This window comes from Priapulus caudatus, unplaced genomic scaffold, assembly GCF_000485595.1.
Source record: "Priapulus caudatus unplaced genomic scaffold, Priapulus_caudatus-5.0.1 Scaffold74, whole genome shotgun sequence".
NCBI lineage: Eukaryota > Metazoa > Priapulida > Priapulimorpha > Priapulimorphida > Priapulidae > Priapulus > Priapulus caudatus.
In genome coordinates, this window is record NW_014577135.1 from 505,179 (window position 1) to 512,487 (window position 7,309).

Here is a 7,309-nt window from a genome sequence, read left to right on the forward strand (position 1 = left end):
GGTGTGTCAGTAGCGACGGGGGCTACGAGGCGCGGTGTGGTCTGATTGTCAGCAGCAGCGGGGGCTACGAGGCATGTATAAACGCAAACATTGTTTATAGATGCTCTCTGATGAAGCTCCGTGCGCGGTGTAGGTGCCAAGTATGAGCAACCCGATCCCCTGTAGCGGTGCGTTTAACCTAATTTACGAAATTGCAAGCGTGCATCGTTCGCTAATTGCTCGGCTACTCGACGCACGCAGGAAATCCCCAACTACGGCGCGAAAAGGTTTTTAGTTATGCATACTAATTTACAGCGTAATGAAAAGGGTTGCGTACAATCGGTCGTCAGTAGTCAGTATAGAAACCTGGTGACGGCCATCGCACGACGCTCATCTGCGTGGCTCTCTTCTATAGTGTGAGTTCCAGAGGCAGTTGGCTCATGGTCACTGGATACGACGAGCGAGATTGTAATTAGCGACTTCGTATCAAAACATATTGAAGGCCACATACTGCAAAAGTGTAATGAAATACGATACTTACAAAAATATGAATATCTAGAAATGGGGAACGAATGAAATACGATACAGGAAACGCAACAGTGAGTAATACAATTAATATTTTCTATAGCCAAGTGTTATAAACAGCTCGGAGCTGCGATAATTACGCTGTTGTGGCATCTTATTATTAATTGAATGCGCAACCATTATTAAGTAGGACGGTGAAGCTAAATACGGTTATGATGCTATCGGTGATCGTTTCCTAGTTTTAGTGTAATGACGTCAGTCCTTTCGAATTTATCTTGTCTCACATGTGCGCAATTATTTCCCAGATCATTACCTAACTATACGGTTAAGACATGCGACGTCCACCACTCTACTGTTGCGCGCGTGACCGCAGGCTCCATTTTTTGCTCAATTCCAGATCCGTACCTATGGCAATCTGGATGGTGCTCTAATCATCGGACATAATATGGGTGGCCATTATCGACAGCAAGTACACACGCATGGTTTACAGTGTAGCCGCTCCGCATCCTTTAATTCTGCAGCCTGACAACAACCTTCTGCACGAACTGGTCGCTCTCGCGGCTAGTTGCAATATCTCGAGTAATTGCATAGCATCGGCGACATCTAAGGAATGTACGCATCTGCGGAAAACATCTCGTGGTACAGGTTATCGTTGTATCTGTACAGTGCACGAGACAAATTTCACTTCGCCACGGAAGCCAAAAATAGCCCACGGAGCTCCTGCCACACGCGGCTAAACGCAGCTAGATTCGTGATTGTTATACGAGTGCAGAAACGAGCCATGGATCCAGGCGCTTTGAAGTTTACTTTTTTCGTACAGGTCTGCGCCGCATTTATTTGCCGATGCGTTTGTCGTGGAATGATGTACAATAGATAGCGCTAACCTTTACCTAAAGAACAACGCGAACAAGGAACATCATAGGAACAAATTTATGGGATTAAAACTCAGTAATGCACCCACCCACGCACGCACCCATATAGAAGCACACGCACACGGAAACGCCCACACACACGCACACGCACACGCACACGCACACGCACACGCACCATGTTGTATATATTATATATATATATATATATATATATATCCAGTTAATGTTTACTCCGCTAACAATCGAGGCATTAGCTAATCAAAGAGCAGATAAAGAAAGGAGAGCGCAAGGGTTAAAATGCTGAAACCATGCTGCAGTATTAGTCGAATTAATAAATTTTCCCGTTTTATTTGACGACTCCTTTGCAGTATGCATTGATTAGGCTGTCTTACCTTATTCATAGTAAAAAAACCGCATGTCCCTCACGTGCCCCTACGCTGAGATAAGTTGAGCGGTCTGAAAATCTGGTATTTTCACCGAAAACTCGAATGCGAGATCAGGTGTTTACTGCGTCCCCTCACTCGAAGTGTTTCCAGTTTTTTTGTGTGCTTCCGCTCGCGCTGTGTAGCGCCATAAGTGCGCTGACACACGTAATACTACCTAGAGTTTACTAGCACATCGCAGCGTGAGTGGTCGTGTAGGTGCGCACAGGTGGGGGTCATCACTATTGCAATCAATAACAGACGTCATTCGGACACGCGAGGGTTTCCCGACGTTATAACACTCTCAGTGAGGGACGCAAGTAAACACTGATCTCGAGTCGGTTTCGGTGAAAATACCAGATTTTCACCCGCCATTATCTCAGGCGTAGGGCATCGTAGCGACATGCGGTTTGTTTTATATAAACAAGGTTAAGACAGCAATAATGATAACTCATAAGGATGTCAAATAAACGGGAAAAGTTTATTAATTCGACTATACTACCAGCATGGTTTCAGCATTTTAGCCGCTGTGTACGCTCCCTTGCTTTATCTGTTCTTGGATACTATCTCTATCCATGCAGTGTCATGCCTTGCACTATTTAGGCGGCTGCACGCTCGTAAAAAAACGCCAGCACTGTTGATTTATTGACGTATCTGCTCTTCAGCGCTATACAAATTCGCCCCGTGCGACCCATAGACGCGCACAGTGAGGGGCTGAAGATGTGCCCCGTGGAAAGACGCATTTTGCCTCTGTTGCTCTCTCCGCACGCAATTTACGGCCAGTCGGAAATTTTATAACATCAATTCCAACCTTGCGGATAAGATTACGAGTTTTAATAAACTTTCTAACTATTTCGCTTCGTTACGTTTATACGGCTGCCTTTATGTGCCAATTTGTTGTTTAACTCGAGCCTACATATGTCGATAGTTTGGTTCGCTCGCGTACAAGAGGCCGCGGGTTTGCCTGTTGACATCGATAAACCCGTAATCGGACCCTACTATCCCTGCACACACACAACACTTACACACACTCACGCTCGCACACACACGCATATCCATACCCGCGCGCACTCACGCACACCCACACACCACACACACGCGCCCGACACACTCGCCACACACGCACGCGCACGCACGCACACATACCCACACCCGCACGCACCCACACCTACACCCGCGCGCACCCACGCACACCACACACCACACACACACGCGTACACGCACGCATACCCACACCCGCACGCACGCACGCACACCCACACACCACACACGCACCCGACACACTCACCACACTCACACACACGCACACACACGCACGCCCACACCCGCACGCACGTACGCACACCCACTCACCACACACGCACCCGACACACTCGCCGAACACACACGCGCGCACACGCACGCACCTTCGCAGGCACGCGCGCGCGTAACTCATTTCGACGACGACATGAAAGTTAATTTATGGGAACGACACGCCGGTTACTCGAGCCCACACATCTTGTTATGTTACCGTATGTACTACTGTGCTGTTAGTTATGAACGCTGCAGTCCAGGCCTTGCAAGACTCCTGTTTCAGTATATGGTACAGTATAGGGACCCACGCCCGCAGTGGCAGCCCGGACCTACTGTTTCAATATATAGCTCTGCTAGTTACAAACGCACGCACGCATCATGTTGGTGTAGAGCAAAATTTCTGTCTAATATTCTGGCTACACTTAGTTTTAAGACCACCATTGCATGTGCTTATTGTGCTATTTTTTCTTTTTAAGTCAATATATTTACCGAATATTCGGTAATAAATCTAATGTAGATGCCACGTGTTTAGCTAAATTTGAAGAAAAATAAAAGAATATGTCTAATAGATTGTGACACAATTTAATGTTAATATAGTAATAGAACAAACCTATCTTTTAATTTAAATTCTATATACGTGTGGGTCACGTTTTCTTCACAAAAATATCTTGTCATTATTCAGTTACGTTGTTTAACGAAAACTTAACCCCTCGAAAAATCTGGCCTGAGCTACAGCCTTTTATTTCACGCGTCTTCATGCATATGAATATTGATTACCTCCGCGTTGCAAACGGAGTCATGCAATCGCTCGCGTGTGTGTGTTCGTGTGTGTGTGTAGTGGTGTGTGTGTGCTGTGTGTGTGTGGTGTGTGTGTTTGTTTGTTTGTGTGGGGAAGGGAAGTCTGCGCGCGCGCTGGCCACGCGTGTTGCCGCTGTGTGCATGTGTGTGGTGTGTTGTGTTTGTCTGCGTCGTGGTGTGTGTGTGTGTGTGTGTGTGTGTGTGTGTGTGTTGTGTGTGCGTGTATGTGTGTGTGTGTGTGCGTGGGTGTGTCTGTGTATGTGTGTGTCTGTGTATGTGTGTGTATGTTGTGTGGATGTGTGTGTGTGTGTGTGTGTGTGTGTCTGTTGTGTGTGTGTGGTGTGTGTTGTGTGTGTGTGTGTGTGTATGTGTGTGTGTGCGCGCGTGATGCATGTGTGTTGTATGTGTTTTTGTCTGGTCGTGGTGTGTGTGTGTGCGTGTGTGTGGTGTTGTGTGGTGTGTGTGCGTGTGTTGTGCGCGTGTGTGTGTGTGTTGTGTGTGTGTGTGTGTGTGTGTGTGTGGGGTGTGTGTGTGTGTGCTGGTGTTGTGTGTGTGTGTGTGTGTTGAACGGGAAATTAGCGTGCGCTGCGACATCTATATTTTAGACGAGCGCAGAGTCATATTATCAGCAGCTATTATCACATCAGGTTAATCGAAACGAAAGCGATCCTTCAGTGACGCTTTTGGATTCTCTTTACAGAGCACAGGAATCAAACCTATATGTGGGAATAGTACTTCACGGAAGCCGATGCCATTGTCGTCGGATTCGATTCTGTTAAGGTTCGATAACGCGGCGATGTTTGCAAATCGCACACCTTGTGTCCTGTCGCGATATAATAAAACATCCGCTGTTACTACTCGTGATAACGAACGCGGAAATTCGGGCTCCGTAGATCGATATCGATTGCTATTGTTCCAATCGTCGGCGTTTTAAATGCCTTTAAGTTAGGCGCCCGCGCGTGGGTGCGTGTGCACCGCCTTCAGCAGTTCGCTCTATCGATCACTTATCACAGCGGCGACGATGCCTGGCGTTCTATTATTATGAGTCGAAGCGCTAGTGAGAAAATTAAGCAATGCATTATTAGATATTGATGTTGTTTTTTCCCTGCGGTAATGTTTCGTTGAAAAAAAGCGCGCCCGAATGCATGTCAAAGTAGATTTGATCTTCAAACAACGTCAGCGTGCAACTGTTGCTCGCGTGTGGTGTTTTAGTCGCCGAGTTGTGCGTGTGAATAGGTCGTGATAATCTTGCGGTTTTTGAGGAGCTCGTGAAATGCTGCTACACACGTCGTAAATTTTATCGTGATGACGGGGCGGCGATCTCTAACGCGAAGGGATCGCCGTTAATGGTAATCTAGCCACTAGCGTACACTTGCGAATTATTGTCGTTTCATTAAATTTGCGCTGGACGTTTGTATTGCCCGAGAATGGGGCGGCCATTTTGCGACGTGTTTTACGTCACAGGTTTTAATTTTTTATTTAAGATATTACAGTTGGAAATCATTTTCCACTGGCGACCGTACTACGCTGAAAAAATCCCCATAAATTAATCAGAGCTACATAAAAAAAATTGTGATGCCACCTGCGATTAATTTTGCATTGCAGAGTACACCATATATTTTGTTATCTTTAAATATTGTCCCATAATATTGTTTGTAAATACAATTTTCGCAAAACACGCAAAACGGGCAGTTTACAACGTGTTTTTAACATGAAGAGTAGGTTTCGCGCATGTAAATCATGACTGCTACACGATGCACATGGAAAGAGCCAAGTATTCTAGCAAATCTAGCACGGAGACTTGTTTTCGATAATAACTTTCAATATTGTACAGCCAATTTCATTTTAGAGATAAAATGCAAATCGCTTGTACACATACGCTAAGCATTCAGTTATTTACCTATCCCAGCAACGATTGACTGATTTTGGATTGTAATATCTTTATGCCGATATCAGTTAATTAATTGTCAAATTAAAATGTAGACTAAATCAAAGCAAGTCATCGTCTACGCACACGCACGCACCTTCGCAGGCACGCGCGCGCGTAACTCATTTCGACGACGACATGAAAGTTAATTTATGGGAACGACACGCGGTAACTCGAGCCCACACATCTTGTTATGTTACCGTATGTACTACTGTGCTGTTAGTTATGAACGCTGCAGTCCAGGCCTTGCAAGACCTCCTGTTTCAGTATATGGTACAGCTATAGACCCACGCCCTGCAGTGGCAGCCCGGACCTACTGTTTCAATATATAGCTCTGCTAGTTACAAACGCACGCACGCATCATGTTGGGCTAGAGCAAAATTTCTGTCTAATATTCTGCTACACTTAGTTTTAAGACACCCATGCATGGTGCTTATTGTGCTATTTTTTTCTTTTTAAGTCAATATATTACCGAATATTCGGTAATAAATCTAATGTAATGCACGTGTTTAGCTAAATTTTGAAGAAAAATAAAAGAATATGTCTAATAGATTGTACACAATTTAATGTAATTAGTAATAGAACAAACCTATCTCTTTAATTTAATTCTATCATACGTGTGGGTTACGTTTTCTTCACAAAAAATATCCTTGTCATTATTCAGTTACGTTGTTTAACGAAAACTTATACCCCCTGGAAAAATCTGGCTGAGCTACAGCCCTTTTATTTCACGCGTCTTCATGCATATGAATATTGATTACCTCCGCGTTGCAAACGGAGGTCATGCAATCGCTCACACACACACCACCACACACACACACAACAGCACACCACACCAGCACACACATACACACACACACACGCGCACGCACACACAACACGACACAATCCACACACACACACAGCACACAAGCAGAGGCCCAGACCGCACACACACACAACACGCAGACAAAACACAGTACATACACACATGCGAGCACCGCCCGCGGCACACACGCGCACAAGCACATACACACACACACACACCACACCAGCGACATCACACACACAAGCACACAGACAGCCACACACACAGCACACACACACATCAGGACACAACAGCACATACACACACATACACAAGACACACCATACACAGACGACACCATATCACGCACAAAGAGGAGCAGGTTAGGGCTGGACTGGAGGCGGTGATCGGACGGGCCGGCCGTAGTGGCACCGGGGTGCGCGCACACACCACACGATACACGCCACACACAGCGGACGGCAGCCGCACACACCAGCAACACAAGTGCACACACACACACAACACACACGCGAAGACGAAACACACGTACACCACACACACTCCGCATGCACCACAGCCTGCACCACGGCGCAGCGCGGCAGACTCCCTTCCCCACCACAAAACGACAAACGCCACGACAGCAGCGCACACCACACACACACACACGACAGCACATACCACACACACCGAACACAACACACGCGAC

At 46.2% G+C, this 7,309-nt stretch overlaps 1 long non-coding RNA gene across 1 annotated transcript in view; it reads left to right on the plus strand.

The window, feature by feature from the left end:
* Positions 1 to 3,857: 3,857 nt before the first annotated feature.
* The window catches only part of LOC106821459, a 13,428-nt gene continuing 9,976 nt past the window's right edge, over positions 3,858 to 7,309 (plus strand). The window contains exon 1 of the long non-coding RNA XR_001395734.1: positions 3,858 to 3,928. This is a non-coding gene — a long non-coding RNA (uncharacterized LOC106821459). The remainder of the gene's footprint in view (positions 3,929 to 7,309) is intronic.